Genomic DNA, 20,000 nt, shown 5'->3' with positions numbered 1-20,000 from the left:
CATTCCTGATCATTCCTCATCATTCCTGATCATCCCTGATCATTCCTGATCATTCCTCATCATCCCTGATCATTCATCATCATTCCTGATCATTCCTGATCATTCATCATCATCCCTGATCATTCCTGATCATTCCTCATCATCCCTGATCATTCCTCATCATTCCTGATCATTCCTCATCATTCCTGATCATTCCTGATGATTCCTGATGATTCCTCATCATTCCTGATCATTCCTGGTGATTCCTGATGATTCCTCATCATTCCTGATCATTCCTCGTCATTCCACATCATTTCTGATCATTCCTCGTCATTCCTCATCATCCCTGATCATTCTTCATTCCTCATTCCTGATCATTCCTCATCATCCCTGATCATTCCTCATCATTCCTCATAATTCCTGATCATTCCTCATCATTCCTGATCATTCCTGATCATTCCTGATCATTCCTCATCATTCCTCATCATTCCTCATCATTCCTGATCATTCCTCATCATTCCTCATCATTCCTGATCATTCATCATCCCTGATCATTCCTCATCATTCCTGATCATTCCTCATCATTCCTGATCATTCATCATCCCTGATCATTCCTCATCATTCATCATCATCCCTGATCATTCCTCATCATCCCTGATCATTCCTCATCATTCCTGATCATTCCTGATCATCCCTGATCATTCCTCATCATTCCTGATCATTCCTGATCATTCCTCATCATCCCTGATCATTCCTCATCATTCCTGATCATTCCTCATCATTCCTGATCATTCCTCATCATTCCTGATCATTCCTGATCATTCCTCATCATTCCTGATCATTCCTCATCATCCCTGATCATTCCTCATCATTCCTGATCATTCCTGATCATTCATCATCATCCCTGATCATTCCTCATCATTCCTGATCATTCCTGATCATTCATCATCATCCCTGATCATTCCTGATCATTCATCATCATCCCTGATCATTCCTCATCATTCCTCATCATTCCTGATCATTCCTCATCATTCCTGATCATTCCTCATCATTCCTAATCATTCCTGATCATTCCTCATCATTCCTGATCATTCCTCATCATTCCTGATCATTCATCATCCCTGATCATTCCTGATCATTCATCATCATTCCTGATCATACATAATCATTCCTAATCATTCCTCATCATTCCTGATCATTCCTCATCATCCCTGATCATTCCTCATCATTCCTGATCATTCCTCATCATTCCTGATCATTCATCATCCCTGATCATTCATCATCCCTGATCATTCCTGATCATTCCTCATCATTCCTGATCATTCATCATCATTCCTGATCATTCATCATCCCTGATCATTCATCATCCCTGATCATTCCTCATCATTCCTGATCATTCATCATCATTCCTGATCATTCATCATCCCTGATCATTCATCATCCCTGATCATTCCTGATCATTCCTCATCATTCCTGATCATTCATCATCATTCCTGATCATTCCTCATCCCTGATCATTCCTCATGATCCCTGATCATTCATCATCCCTGATCATTCCTGATCATTCCTCATCATCCCTGATCATTCCTCATCATTCCTGATCATTCATCATCATTCCTGATCATTCATCATCCCTGATCATTCCTGATCATTCCTCATCCCTGATCATTCCTCATCCCTGATCATTCCTCATCATTCCTGATCATTCCTCATCATTCCTGATCATTCATCATCATTGATCATTCCTCATCATTCCTGATCATTCCTGATCATTCATCATCATCCCTGATCATTCCTCATCATTCCTGATCATTCTTGATCATTCATCATCACTCCTGATCATTCCTGATCATTCATCATCCCTGATCATTCCTCATCATTCATCATCATCCCTGATCATTCCTCATCATTCCTCATCATTCATCATCATCCCTGATCATTCCTCATCATTCCTGATCATTCATCATCCCTGATCATTCCTCATCATTCATCATCATCCCTGATCATTCCTGATCATTCCTCATCATTCCTGATCATTCCTCATCATTCCTGATCATTCCTCATCATCCCTGATCATTCCTCATCATCCCTGGTCATTCCTGATCATTCCTCATCATTCCTCATCATTCCTGATCATTCCTGATCATTCCTGATCATCCCTGATCATTCCTCATCATCCCTGATCATTCCTCATCATTCCTGATCATTCCTCATCATCCCTGATCATTCATCATCATTCCTGATCATACATAATCATTCCTAATCATTCCTCATCATTCCTCATCATCCCTGATCATTCCTCATCATTCCTGATCATTCCTCATCATTCCTGATCATTCATCATCCCTGATCATTCATCATCCCTGATCATTCCTGATCATTCCTCATCATTCCTGATCATTCATCATCATTCCTGATCATTCATCATCCCTGATCATTCATCATCCCTGATCATTCCTCATCATTCCTGATCATTCATCATCATTCCTGATCATTCATCATCCCTGATCATTCATCATCCCTGATCATTCCTGAAAATTCATCATCATTCCTGATCATTCCTCATCCCTGATCATTCCTCATGATCCCTGATCATTCATCATCCCTGATCATTCCTGATCATTCCTCATCATCCCTGATCATTCCTCATCATTCCTGATCATTCATCATCATTCCTGATCATTCATCATCCCTGATCATTCCTGATCATTCCTCATCCCTGATCATTCCTCATCCCTGATCATTCCTCATCATTCCTGATCATTCCTCATCATTCCTGATCATTCATCATCATTGATCATTCCTCATCATTCCTGATCATTCATCATCATCCCTGATCATTCCTCATCATTCCTGATCATTCTTGATCATTCATCATCACTCCTGATCATTCCTGATCATTCATCATCCCTGATCATTCCTCATCATTCATCATCATCCCTGATCATTCCTCATCATTCCTCATCATTCATCATCATCCCTGATCATTCCTCATCATTCCTGATCATTCATCATCCCTGATCATTCCTCATCATTCATCATCATCCCTGATCATTCCTGATCATTCCTCATCATTCCTGATCATTCCTCATCATTCCTGATCATTCCTCATCATCCCTGATCATTCCTCATCATCCCTGGTCATTCCTGATCATTCCTCATCATTCCTGATCATTCCTGATCATCCCTGATCATTCCTCATCATCCCTGATCATTCCTCATCATTCCTGATCATTCCTGATCATTCCTCATCATCCCTGATCATTCCTCATCATTCCTCATCATTCCTGATCATTCATCATCATCCCTGATCATTCCTCATCATTCCTGATCATTCCTCATCATTCATCATCATCCCTGATCATTCCTCATCATTCCTGATCATTCCTCATCATTCCTGATCATTCCTCATCATTCCTGATCATTCCTGATCATTCATCATCCCTGATCATTCCTCATCATCCCTCATCATTCCTGATCATTCCTGATCATTCATCATCATTCCTCATCATTCCTGATCATTCATCATCCCTGATCATTCCTCATCATCCCTGATCATTCCTCATCATTCCTGATCATTCCTCATCATTCCTGATCATTCATCATCATCCCTGATCATTCCTGATCATTCCTCATCATTCCTGATCATTCATCATCATTCCTGATCATTCATCATCATTCCTGATCATTCATCATCATCCCTGATCATTCATCATCATTCCTGATCATTCCTCATCATTCCTGATCATTCATCATCATTCCTGATCATTCATCATCATTGCTGATCATTCATCATCATCCCTGATCATTCCTCATCATTCCTCATCATTCCTGATCATCCCTGATCATTCCTCATCATTCCTGATCATTCCTCATCATTCCTGATCATTCATCATCATCCCTGATCATTCCTGATCATTCCTCATCATTCCTGATCATTCATCATCATTCCTGATCATTCATCATCATTCCTGATCATTCATCATCATCCCTGATCATTCATCATCATTCCTGATCATTCCTCATCATTCCTGATCATTCATCATCATCCCTGATCATTCATCATCATTCCTGATCATTCCTCATCATTCCTGATCATTCATCATCATTCCTGATCATTCATCATCATCCCTGATCATTCCTCATCATTCCTGATCATCCCTGATCATTCCTCATCATTCCTGATCATTCATCATCATTCCTCATCATTCCTCATCATTCCTGATCATTCCTCATCATTCCTGATCATTCCTGATCATTCATCATCATTCATCATCATCCCTGATCATTCCTGATCATTCATCATCATTCCTGATCATTCATCATCATTCCTGATCATTCCTGATCATTCATCATCCCTGATCATTCCTCATCATTCCTGATCATTCCTGATCATTCATCATCATTCCTGATCATTCATCATCATTCCTGATCATTCCTGATCATTCATCATCCCTGATCATTCCTCATCATTCCTGATCATTCCTGATCATTCATCATCATCCCTGATCATTCCTCATCCCTGATCATTCCTCATCATTCCTGATCATCCCTGATCATTCATCATCATTCCTGATCATTCATCATCATTCCTGATCATTCATCATCATTGATCATTCATCATCATCCCTGATCATTCATCATCATTCCTGATCATTCATCATCATTCCTGATCATTCCTCATCATTCATCATCATTCCTGATCATTCATCATCATTGATCATTCATCATCATTCCTGATCATTCCTGATAATTCCTCATCATTGATCATTCCTCATCATTGATCATTCCTCATCATTGATCATTCATCATCATTCCTGATCATTCCTCATCATTGATCATTCCTCATCATTGATCATTCATCATCATCCCTGATCATTCATCATCATTGATCATTCATCATCATCCCTGATCATTCATCATCATTGATCATTCCTCATCATTCCTGATCATTCATCATCATCCCTGATCATTCCTCATCATTGATCATTCATCATCATTCCTGATCATTCATCATCCCTGATCATTCCTGATCATTCCTCATCATTCCTGATCATTCATCATCATTCCTGATCATTCCTGATCATTCATCATCATTCCTGATCATTCATCATCATTCCTGATCATTCCTGATCATTTATCATCATTCCTGATCATTCATCATCATTCCTGATCATTCATCATCATTCCTCATCATTCCTCATCATCCCTGATCATTCATCATCATTGATCATTCCTCATCATTGATCATTCCTCATCATTGATCATTCATCATCATCCCTGATCATTCCTCATCATTGATCATTCCTCATCATTGATCATTCCTCATCATTGATCATTCATCATCATCCCTGATCATTCCTCATCATTGCTCATTCATCATCATCCCTGATCATTCATCATCATTGATCATTCATCATCATTCCTGATCATTCCTCATCATTGATCATTCCTCATCATTGATCATTCATCATCATCCCTGATCATTCCTCATCATTGATCATTCATCATCATCATCCCTGATCATTCCTCATCATTGATCATTCATCATCATCCCTGATCATTCATCATCATTGATCATTCCTCATCATTCCTGATCATTCATCATCATCCCTGATCATTCCTCATCATTGATCATTCATCATCATTCCTGATCATTCCTGATCATTCATCATCCCTGATCATTCCTGATCATTCCTCATCATTCCTGATCATTCATCATCATTCCTGATCATTCCTGATCATTCATCATCATTCCTGATCATTCATCATCATTCCTGATCATTCATCATCATTCCTGATCATTCATCATCATCATTCCTCATCATTGATCATTCATCATCATCCCTGATCATTCCTCATCATTGATCATTCATCATCATCCCTGATCATTCATCATCATTGATCATTCCTCATCATTCCTGATCATTCATCATCATCCCTGATCATTCCTCATCATTGATCATTCATCATCATTCCTGATCATTCCTGATCATTCATCATCCCTGATCATTCCTCATCTTTCCTGATCATTCATCATCATTCATCATCATCCCTGATCATTGCTCATCATTCCTGATCATTCCTGATCATTCATCATCATCCCTGATCATTCCTCATCATTCCTGATCATTCATCATCCCTGATCATTCCTCATCATTCCTGATCATTCCTGATCATTCATCATCATTCCTGATCATTCCTGATCATTCCTGATCATTCATCATCATTGATCATTCATCATCATTCCTGATCATTCCTCATCATTGATCATTCCTCATCATTGATCATTCCTCATCATTCATCATCATTCCTGATCATTCATCATCATTGATCATTCATCATCATTCCTGATCATTCCTGATAATTCCTCATCATTGATCATTCCTCATCATTGATCATTCCTCATCATTGATCATTCATCATCATTCCTGATCATTCCTCATCATTGATCATTCATCATCATCCCTGATCATTCATCATCATCCCTGATCATTCATCATCATCCCTGATCATTCATCATCATTGATCATTCATCATCATTCCTGATCATTCATCATCATCCCTGATCATTCCTCATCATTGATCATTCATCATCATTCCTGATCATTCATCATCCCTGATCATTCCTGATCATTCCTCATCATTCCTGATCATTCCTCATCATTCCTGATCATTCATCATCATTCCTGATCATTCCTGATCATTCATCATCATTCCTGATCATTCCTGATCATTCCTGATCATTTATCATCATTCCTGATCATTCATCATCATTCCTGATCATTCATCATCATTGATCATTCCTCATCATTCCTGATCATTCATCATCATTGATCATTCATCATCATTCCTGATCATTCCTCATCATTGATCATTCCTCATCATTGATCATTCCTCATCATTGATCATTCATCATCATCCCTGATCATTCCTCATCATTGATCATTCATCATCATCCCTGATCATTCATCATCATTGATCATTCATCATCATTCCTGATCATTCCTCATCATTGATCATTCCTCATCATTGATCATTCATCATCATCCCTGATCATTCCTCATCATTGATCATTCATCATCATCCCTGATCATTCATCATCATTGATCATTCCTCATCATTCCTGATCATTCATCATCATCCCTGATCATTCATCATCATTGATCATTCATCATCATTCCTGATCATTCCTCATCATTGATCATTCCTCATCATTGATCATTCATCATCATCCCTGATCATTCCTCATCATTGATCATTCATCATCATCCCTGATCATTCATCATCATTGATCATTCCTCATCATTCCTGATCATTCCTCATCATTGATCATTCATCATCATTCCTGATCATTCCTCATCATTGATCATTCATCATCATCCCTGATCATTCCTCATCATTGATCATTCATCATCATCCCTGATCATTCATCATCATCCCTGATCATTCATCATCATTGATCATTCATCATCATTCCTGATCATTCCTCATCATTGATCATTCCTCATCATTGATCATTCATCATCATCCCTGATCATTCCTCATCATCCCTGATCATTCCTCATCATTGATCATTCATCATCATCCCTGATCATTCCTCATCATTGATCATTCATCATCATCCCTGATCATTCCTCATCATCCCTGATCATTCATCATTCCTGATCATTCCTGATCATTCCTCATCATTCCTGATCATTCATCATCATTCCTGATCATTCCTGATCATTCATCATCATCCCTGATCATTCCTCATCATTCCTGATCATTCCTGATCATTCATCATCATCCATGATCATTCCTCATCATTCCTGATCATTCCTCATCATTCCTGATCATTCCTCATCATTCCTGATCATTTCTCATCATTCCTGATCATTCCTCATCATTCCTGATCATTCCTCATCATTCCTGATCATTCATCATCATTGATCATTCATCATCATTCCTGATCATTCCTCATCATTGATCATTCCTCATCATTGATCATTCCTCATCATTCATCATCATTCCTGATCATTCATCATCATTGATCATTCATCATCATTCCTGATCATTCCTGATAATTCCTCATCATTGATCATTCCTCATCATTGATCATTCCTCATCATTGATCATTCCTCATCATTGATCATTCATCATCATTCCTGATCATTCCTCATCATTGATCATTCCTCATCATTGATCATTCATCATCATCCCTGATCATTCATCATCATTGATCATTCCTCATCATTCCTGATCATTCATCATCATCCCTGATCATTCCTCATCATTGATCATTCATCATCATTCCTGATCATTCATCATCCCTGATCATTCCTGATCATTCCTCATCATTCCTGATCATTCATCATCATTCCTGATCATTCCTGATCATTCATCATCATTCCTGATCATTCCTGATCATTTATCATCATTCCTGATCATTCATCATCATTCCTGATCATTCATCATCATTCCTCATCATTCCTCATCATCCCTGATCATTCCTCATCATTCCTGATCATTCCTGATCATTGATCATTCCTCATCATTGATCATTCCTCATCATTGATCATTCCTCATCATTGATCATTCATCATCATCCCTGATCATTCCTCATCATTGCTCATTCATCATCATCCCTGATCATTCATCATCATTGATCATTCATCATCATTCCTCATCATTGATCATTCCTCATCATTGATCATTCATCATCATCCCTGATCATTCCTCATCATTGATCATTCATCATCATCCCTGATCATTCCTCATCATTGATCATTCATCATCATCCCTGATCATTCATCATCATTGATCATTCCTCATCATTCCTGATCATTCATCATCATCCCTGATCATTCCTCATCATTGATCATTCATCATCATTCCTGATCATTCCTGATCATTCATCATCCCTGATCATTCCTGATCATTCCTCATCATTCCTGATCATTCATCATCATTCCTGATCATTCCTGATCATTCATCATCATTCCTGATCATTCATCATCATCATTCCTCATCATTGATCATTCATCATCATCCCTGATCATTCCTCATCATTCCTCATCATCCCTGATCATTCCTCATCATTCCTGATCATTCATCATCATTGATCATTCATCATCATTCCTGATCATTCCTCATCATTGATCATTCCTCATCATTGATCATTCCTCATCATTGATCATTCCTCATCATTGATCATTCATCATCATCCCTGATCATTCCTCATCATTGCTCATTCATCATCATTGATCATTCATCATCATTCCTGATCATTCCTCATCATTGATCATTCCTCATCATTGATCATTCATCATCATCCCTGATCATTCCTCATCATTGATCATTCATCATCATCCCTGATCATTCCTCATCATTGATCATTCATCATCATCCCTGATCATTCATCATCATTGATCATTCCTCATCATTCCTGATCATTCATCATCATCCCTGATCATTCCTCATCATTGATCATTCATCATCATTCCTGATCATTCCTGATCATTCATCATCCCTGATCATTCCTGATCATTCCTCATCATTCCTGATCATTCATCATCATTCCTGATCATTCCTGATCATTCATCATCATTCCTGATCATTCATCATCATTCCTGATCATTCATCATCATCATTCCTCATCATTGATCATTCATCATCATCCCTGATCATTCCTCATCATTGATCATTCATCATCATCCCTGATCATTCATCATCATTGATCATTCCTCATCATTCCTGATCATTCATCATCATCCCTGATCATTCCTCATCATTGATCATTCATCATCATTCCTGATCATTCATCATCCCTGATCATTCCTGATCATTCCTCATCTTTCCTGATCATTCATCATCATTCATCATCATCCCTGATCATTGCTCATCATTCCTGATCATTCCTGATCATTCATCATCATCCCTGATCATTCCTCATCATTCCTGATCATTCATCATCCCTGATCATTCCTCATCATTCCTGATCATTCCTGATCATTCATCATCATTCCTGATCATTCATCATCATTCCTGATCATTCATCATCATTGATCATTCATCATCATTCCTGATCATTCCTCATCATTGATCATTCATCATCATTCCTGATCATTCATCATCATTGATCATTCATCATCATTCCTGATCATTCCTGATAATTCCTCATCATTGATCATTCCTCATCATTGATCATTCATCATCATTCCTGATCATTCCTCATCATTGATCATTCCTCATCATTGATCATTCATCATCATCCCTGATCATTCATCATCATTGATCATTCATCATCATCCCTGATCATTCATCATCATTGATCATTCCTCATCATTCCTGATCATTCATCATCATCCCTGATCATTCCTCATCATTGATCATTCATCATCATTCCTGATCATTCATCATCCCTGATCATTCCTGATCATTCCTCATCATTCCTGATCATTCATCATCATTCCTGATCATTCCTGATCATTCATCATCATTCCTGATCATTCATCATCATTCCTGATCATTCCTGATCATTTATCATCATTCCTGATCATTCATCATCATTCCTGATCATTCATCATCATTGATCATTCCTCATCATTCCTCATCATTGATCATTCATCATCATTCCTGATCATTCCTCATCATTGATCATTCCTCATCATTGATCATTCCTCATCATTGATCATTCATCATCATCCCTGATCATTCCTCATCATTGATCATTCATCATCATCCCTGATCATTCATCATCATTGATCATTCATCATCATTCCTGATCATTCCTCATCATTGATCATTCCTCATCATTGATCATTCATCATCATCCCTGATCATTCCTCATCATTGATCATTCATCATCATCCCTGATCATTCATCATCATTGATCATTCCTGATCATTCATCATCATCCCTGATCATTCCTCATCATTCCTGATCATTCATCATCATCCCTGATCATTCCTCATCATTGATCATTCATCATCATTCCTGATCATTCATCATCCCTGATCATTCCTGATCATTCCTCATCATTCCTGATCATTCATCATCATTCCTGATCATTCCTGATCATTCATCATCATCCCTGATCATTCCTCATCATTCCTGATCATTCCTGATCATTCCTCATCATTCCTGATCATTCATCATCCCTGATCATTCCTCATCATTCCTGATCATTCCTGATCATTCATCATCATTCCTGATCATTCATCATCATTCCTTATCATTCATCATCATTGATCATTCATCATCATTCCTGATCATTCCTCATCATTGATCATTCCTCATCATTGATCATTCCTCATCATTGATCATTCATCATCATTCCTGATCATTCCTCATCATTGATCATTCCTCATCATTGATCATTCATCATCATCCCTGATCATTCATCATCATTGATCATTCATCATCATCCCTGATCATTCATCATCATTGATCATTCATCATCATTCCTGATCATTCATCATCCCTGATCATTCCTGATCATTCCTTATCATTCCTGATCATTCATCATCATTCCTGATCATTCATCATCATTCCTGATCATTCATCATCATTCCTGATCATTTATCATCATTCCTGATCATTCATCATCATTCCTGATCATTCATCATCATTGATCATTCCTCATCATTCCTGATCATTCATCATCATTGATCATTCATCATCATTCCTGATCATTCCTCATCATTGATCATTCCTCATCATTGATCATTCCTCATCATTGATCATTCATCATCATCCCTGATCATTCCTCATCATTGATCATTCATCATCATCCCTGATCATTCATCATCATTGATCATTCCTCATCATTCCTGATCATTCCTCATCATTGATCATTCATCATCATTGGTCATTCATCGTCATCCCTGATCATTCCTCATCATTGATCATTCATCATCATTCCTGATCATTCATCATCATTGATCATTCCTCATCATTCCTGATCATTCATCATCATCCCTGATCATTCCTCATCATTGATCATTCATCATCATTCCTGATCATTCCTGATCATTCATCATCCCTGATCATTCCTGATCATTCCTCATCATTCCTGATCATTCATCATCATTCCTGATCATTCCTGATCATTCATCATCATTCCTGATCATTCATCATCATTCCTCATCATCCCTGATCATTCCTGATCATTCATCATCATTCCTCATCATTCCTGACGATTCCTGATCATTCATCATCATTCCTCATCATTCATCATCATTCCTGATCATTCCTGATCATTCCTCATCATTCATCATCATTCCTCATCATTCCTCATCATTCCTGATCATTCCTGATCATTCCTCATCATTCCTCATCATTCCTGATCATTCCTCATCATTCCTCATCATTCCTGATCATTCCTCATCATTCCTGATCATTCATCATCATTCCTGATCATTCATCATCATTCCTGATCATCCCTGATCATTCATCATCATTCCTGATCATTCCTCATCATTCCTGATCATTCCTCATCATTCCTGATCATTCCTCATCATTCCTGATCATTCATCATCATTCCTGATCATTCCTCATTATTCCTGATCATTCATCATCATTCCTGATCATTCATCATCATTCCTGATCATTCCTCATCATCCCTGATCATTCATCATCATTCCTGATCATTCATCATCATTCCTGATCATTCCTCATCATTCCTGATCATTCATCATCATTCCTGATCATTCCTCATCATTCCTGATCATTCCTCATCATTCCTGATCATTCCTCATCATTCCTGATCATCCCTGATCATTCATCATCATTCCTCATCATTCCTGATCATTCCTGATCATTCATCATCATTCCTCATCATTCCTCATCATTCCTCATCATTCCTGATCATTCCTCATCATTCCTCATCATTCCTGATCATTCCTCATCATTCCTCATCATTCATCATCATCCCTGATCATTCCTGATCATTCATCATCATTCCTCATCATTCCTGATCATTCATCATCATTCCTGATCATTCATCATCATTCCTGATCATTCATCATCATTCCTCATCATTCCTGATCATTCCTGATCATTCATCATCATTCCTGATCATTCCTCATCATTCCTGATCATTCATCATCATTCCTCATCATTCCTGATCATTCATCATCATTCCTGATCATTCCTCATCATTCCTGATCATTCCTCATCATTCCTGATCATTCCTCATCATTCCTCATCATTCCTGATCATTCCTCATCATCCCTGATCATTCCTCATCATTCCTCATCATTCATCATCATTCCTCATCATCCCTGATCATTCCTCATCATTCCTGATCATTCATCATCATTCCTCATCATTCCTGATCATTCCTCATCATTCCTGATCATTCCTCATCATTCCTGATCATTCATCATCATTCCTCATCATTCCTGATCATTCATCATCATTCCTGATCATTCATCATCATTCCTGATCATTCATCATCATTCCTGATCATTCCTCATCATTCCTGATCATTCATCATCATTCCTCATCATTCCTGATCATTCATCATCATTCCTGATCATTCCTCATCATTCCTGATCATTCCTCATCATTCCTGATCATTCCTCATCATCCCTGATCATTCCTCATCATTCCTCATCATTCATCATCATTCCTCATCATCCCTGATCATTCCTCATCATTCCTGATCATTCCTCATCATTCCTCATCATTCCTGATCATTCCTCATCATTCCTGATCATTCCTCATCATTCCTGATCATTCCTCATCATTCCTGATCATTCCTCATCATTCCTCATCATTCATCATCATTCCTCATCATCCCTGATCATTCCTCATCATTCCTGATCATTCATCATCATTCCTCATCATTCCTGATCATTCATCATCATTCCTGATCATTCCTGATCATTCCTCATCATTCATCATCATTCCTCATCATTCATCATCATTCCTCATCATTCCTGATCATTCATCATCATTCCTGATCATTCCTGACCATTCCTCATCATTCATCATCATTCCTGATCATTCATCATCATCCCTGATCATTCCTCATCATTCCTGATCATTCATCATCATTCCTGATCATTCATCATCATCCCTGATCATTCCTCATCATCCCTGATCATTCCTCATCATTCCTGATCATTCATCATCATTCCTGATCATTCCTGACCATTCCTCATCATTCATCATCATTCCTGATCATTCATCATCATCCCTGATCATTCCTCATCATTCCTGATCATTCATCATCATTCCTCATCATTCCTGATCATTCATCATCATTCCTGATCATTCCTGATCATTCCTCATCATTCCTCATCATTCATCATCATTCCTCATCATCCCTGATCATTCCTCATCATTCCTGATCATTCCTCATCATTCCTCATCATTCCTGATCATTCATCATCATTCCTGATCATTCCTGATCATTCCTCATCATTCATCATCATTCCTCATCATTCATCATCATTCCTCATCATCCCTGATCATTCCTCATCATTCCTGATCATTCATCATCATTCCTCATCATTCCTGATCATTCATCATCATTCCTGATCATTCCTGATCATTCCTCATCATTCATCATCATTCCTCATCATTCATCATCATTCCTCATCATTCCTGATCATTCATCATCATCCCTGATCATTCCTCATCATTCCTGATCATTCATCATCATTCCTGATCATTCATCATCATCCCTGATCATTCCTCATCATCCCTGATCATTCCTCATCATTCCTGATCATTCATCATCATTCCTGATCATTCCTGACCATTCCTCATCATTCATCATCATTCCTCATCATTCCTGATCATTCATCATCATTCCTGATCATTCCTGACCATTCCTCATCATTCATCATCATTCCTCATCATCCCTGATCATTCCTCATCATTCCTGATCATTCCTGATCATTCCTCATCATTCATCATCATTCCTCATCATTCATCATCATTCCTCATCATTCCTCATCATCCCTGATCATTCATCATCATTCCTCATCATCCCTGATCATTCCTCATCATTCCTGATCATTCCTCATCATCCCTGATCATTCCTCATCATCCCTGATCATTCCTCATCATTCCTGATCATTCATCATCATTCCTCATCATTCCTGATCATTCATCATCATTCCTGATCATTCCTGACCATTCCTCATCATTCATCATCATTCCTCATCATTCCTGATCATTCATCATCATTCCTGATCATTCCTGATCATTCCTCATCATTCATCATCATTCCTCATCATTCATCATCATTCCTCATCATTCCTCATCATCCCTGATCATTCCTCATCATCCCTGATCATTCCTCATCATTCCTCATCATCCCTGATCATTCCTCATCATTCCTGATCATTCATCATCATTCCTCATCATTCCTGATCATTCATCATCATTCCTGATCATTCCTGATCATTCCTCATCATTCCTGATCATTCATCATCATTCCTCATCATTCCTGATCATTCATCATCATTCCTGATCATTCCTGATCATTCATCATCATTCATCATCATTCCTCATCATTCATCATCATTCCTCATCATTCATCATCATTCCTGATCATTCCTCATCATTCCTGATCATTCCTCATCATTCCTGATCATTCATCATCATTCCTCATCATTCCTGATCATTCCTCATCATTCCTGATCATTCATCATCATTCCTCATCATTCCTGATCATTCCTCATCATTCCTCATCATTCCTCATCATTCCTGATCATTCCTCATCATTCCTGATCATTCATCATCATTCCTCATCATTCCTGATCATTCCTCATCATTCCTCATCATTCCTGATCATTCCTCATCATTCCTGATCATTCCTCATCATTCCTGATCATTCATCATCATTCCTGATCATTCATCATCATTCCTCATCATTCCTGATCATTCCTGATCATTCCTCATCATTCCTGATCATTCCTCATCATCCCTGATCATTCCTCATCATTCCTGATCATTCCTCATCATTCCTGATCATTCCTCATCATTCCTCATCATCCCTGATCATTCCTCATCATTCCTGATCATTCATCATCCCTGATCATTCCTCATCATTCCTCATCATTCCTGATCATTCATCATTCCTGATCATTCCTCATCATTCCTCATCATTCCTGATCATTCCTCATCATTCCTCATCATTCCTGATCATTCATCATTCCTGATCATCCCTGATCATTCCTCATCATTCCTCATCATTCCTCATCATTCCTCATCATTCCTGATCATTCCTCATCATTCCTCATCATTCCTGATCATTCATCATCCCTGATCATTCCTCATCATTCCTCATCATTCCTGATCATTCATCATCATTCCTGATCATTCCTCATCATTCCTCATCATTCCTGATCATTCATCATCATTCCTGATCATTCCTCATCATTCCTCATCATTCCTGATCATTCCTCATCATTCCTCATCATTCCTCATCATTCCTGATCATTCATCATCCCTGATCATTCCTCATCATTCCTCATCATTCCTGATCATTCATCATCCCTGATCATTCCTCATCATTCCTCATCATTCCTCATCATCCCTGATCATTCCTCATCATTCCTCATCATCCCTGATCATTCCTCATCATTCCTCATCATCCCTGATCATTCATCATCATTCCTCATCATTCCTGATCATTCCTCATCATTCCTCATCATTCCTGATCATTCATCATCATTCCTGATCATTCCTGATCATTCCTCATCATTCCTGATCATTCCTCATCATTCCTCATCATTCCTGATCATTCCTCATCATCCCTGATCATTCCTCATCATTCCTCATCATCCCTGATCATTCCTCATCATCCCTGATCATTCATCATCATTCCTCATCATTCCTCATCATTCCTGATCATTCCTGATCATTCCTCATCATTCCTCATCATTCCTGATCATTCCTGATCATTCCTCATCATTCCTGATCATTCCTCATCATTCCTCATCATTCCTGATCATTCCTCATCATTCCTCATCATCCCTGATCATTCCTCATCATTCCTCATCATCCCTGATCATTCCTCATCATCCCTGATCATTCCTCATCATTCCTCATCATTCCTCATCATTCCTGATCATTCATCATCATTCCTCATCATTCCTGATCATTCCTGATCATTCCTCATCATTCCTCATCATTCCTGATCATTCCTCATCATTCATCATCATTCCTGATCATTCCTGATCATTCCTCATCATTCCTGATCATTCCTCATCATTCCTCATCATTCCTGATCATTCCTCATCATTCCTCATCATCCCTGATCATTCCTCATCATTCCTCATCATCCCTGATCATTCCTCATCATCCCTGATCATTCCTCATCATTCCTCATCATTCCTCATCATTCCTCATCATTCCTCATCATTCCTGATCATTCATCATCATTCCTCATCATTCCTCATCATCCCTGATCATTCCTCATCATTCCTCATCATTCCTGATCATTCCTCATCATTCCTGATCATTCCTCATCATTCCTCATCATTCCTCATCATTCCTGATCATTCATCATCATTCCTCATCATTCCTGATCATTCATCATCATTCCTCATCATCCCTGATCATTCCTCATCATTCCTCATCATTCCTCATCATTCCTGATCATTCCTCATCATTCCTGATCATTCCTCATCATTCCTCATCATTCCTGATCATTCCTCATCATTCCTGATCATTCATCATCATTCCTCATCATTCCTGATCATTCCTCATCATCCCTGATCATTCATCATCATTCCTCATCATTCCTGATCATTCATCATCATTCCTCATCATCCCTGATCATTCCTCATCATTCCTGATCATTCATCATCATTCCTCATCATTCCTGATCATTCCTCATCATTCCTGATCATTCATCATCATTCCTCATCATTCCTCATCATTCCTCATCATTCCTGATCATTCATCATCATTCCTCATCATTCCTGATCATTCCTCATCATCCCTGATCATTCATCATCATTCCTCATCATTCATCATCATTCCTCATCATTCCTGATCATTCATCATCATTCCTCATCATTCCTGATCATTCCTCATCATCCCTGATCATTCCTCATCATTCCTGATCATTCATCATCATTCCTCATCATTCCTGATCATTCCTGATCATTCATCATCATTCCTCATCATTCCTCATCATTCCTCATCATTCCTCATCATTCCTGATCATTCATCATCATTCCTCATCATTCCTGATCATTCCTCATCATCCCTGATCATTCATCATCATTCCTCATCATTCCTGATCATTCATCATCATTCCTCATCATCCCTGATCATTCCTCATCATTCCTGATCATTCATCATCATTCCTCATCATTCCTGATCATTCATCATCATTCCTCATCATCCCTGATCATTCCTCATCATTCCTGATCATTCCTCATCATTCCTGATCATTCCTCATCATTCCTCATCATTCCTGATCATTCCTCATCATTCCTCATCATTCCTCATCATTCCTCATCATTCCTGATCATTCCTCATCATTCCTCATCATTCCTCATCATTCCTGATCATTCATCATCATTCCTCATCATTCCTCATCATTCCTCATCATTCCTCATCATTCCTGATCATTCCTCATCATTCCTGATCATTCATCATCATTCCTCATCATTCCTGATCATTCCTGATCATTCATCATCATTCCTGATCATTCCTGATCATTCATCATCATTCCTCATCATTCCTGATCATTCATCATCATTCCTGATCATTCCTCATCATTCCTGATCATTCCTGATCATTCCTGATCATTCATCATCATTCCTGATCATTCATCATCATTCCTCATTCTCAGGCCCTTCTGGCCTGGTTTCCATCAAAACAAAGTCAGAAAACCGGCTCGGGACCCTTTAAAGCCCACCGGCAGCCATAGTTGTCGCAGTGTATAGGTGTCATTTTATAATGGTGTCACGATTTCGATTTAAAATCGAAACCGATTGAAATTAATTCACAATCTCAAAAATCGAAATAAAAAATGGAATCGTCGATGCTGCCACGCCCCCATGTCGCGCCCGTGATGGAAAGTTCGGATCGTTTTACTGACTCTATTGTTCAATCTCGTTCATCAAAATTAACTAATCTTATTTCTAGTCATTTCAGGGGCTTTAAATGTTATACTTTTAACAGGCAAATTCCCCGAACACATCCAACGCAATCTTGATCATATTCTGAATTAAGAAATCATTATAATGCAGTCAAAAGTAATTTACAGGGAACATTAATAATTACTTGACCTTCCGAGTTTTTTGTTCATTTGTCGCGTGACAGAGGCAATGATAGTTCATGAACGACTCATCACGGCGCGGAAAAATAAACACACGTGTTGAAAGGCTGTGAGTCCTCTAACTTAGATTCTATGCCCGAGCCCAAACTTGGCCCGACCCGGGCCGATATTTCCCGTCACTATCCTCGGGCCGGGCTCTTGATCTATAGACGTGCACTCCCAACGCAATAGAGTGCGGCGCGGGACTAGATTTGATGGCCGAGTGCGAGCGCGGGCGGTAATGCACTCACTGTGTGTGTGTGCGGGAGAATAAAATGATTCGCGGGACTCCCGCAAACTAGAAATATCTATGAATAAAACATATAAAAACGTAAACATATTTATTTATCTGTTGCAGAAAAGCAACAAGAACAACTAAATCAAAATAGAAACGATTTACAGGCCAGAGTTTCTATTTATAACATGTTTGCAGCGTTGAGCGATTTAGCCAATCACAGACATATGTGTTGATTTCTTGAAGGCAATGGCCAATCAGAAGCATTTAAGATAGACTCTCCTCACCGCTCATAATGGACTTTTTGTTCAGAGCTGAATTCTGTAAGCAGGCAAATCCTCTAATTATAACAAACAAAGTGTAGCTATGTATTATGAAAGATTCATTGTGCAGTCAGCTTCACTGATAATAACAGAGATGTGTGAGATTGCGATGAACTGATGTCAGCTTTTTAGGAGCAACAGCAACCTGTGCTTAAAAAAAGAAGAAGTGAAAATCGAGAATCGA

The 20,000-nt window shown here is 38.5% G+C and overlaps 1 protein-coding gene across 4 annotated transcripts in view; it reads right to left on the bottom strand.

Annotated features, from left to right (window-relative positions):
* Positions 1 to 20,000, bottom strand: part of ccdc171 (coiled-coil domain containing 171) — a 59,594-nt gene that overhangs the window by 8,210 nt on the left and 31,384 nt on the right. The window lies entirely within an intron of this gene.

Source organism: Siphateles boraxobius, unplaced genomic scaffold (genome assembly GCF_051911475.1).
Source record: "Siphateles boraxobius isolate OS27281-9 unplaced genomic scaffold, OSU_SipBor_1 150, whole genome shotgun sequence".
In the NCBI taxonomy this organism is placed as follows: domain Eukaryota; kingdom Metazoa; phylum Chordata; class Actinopteri; order Cypriniformes; family Leuciscidae; genus Siphateles; species Siphateles boraxobius.
Note: the sequence above shows the minus strand (reverse complement) of the source record. Positions and strands in the feature narration are given on the sequence as shown.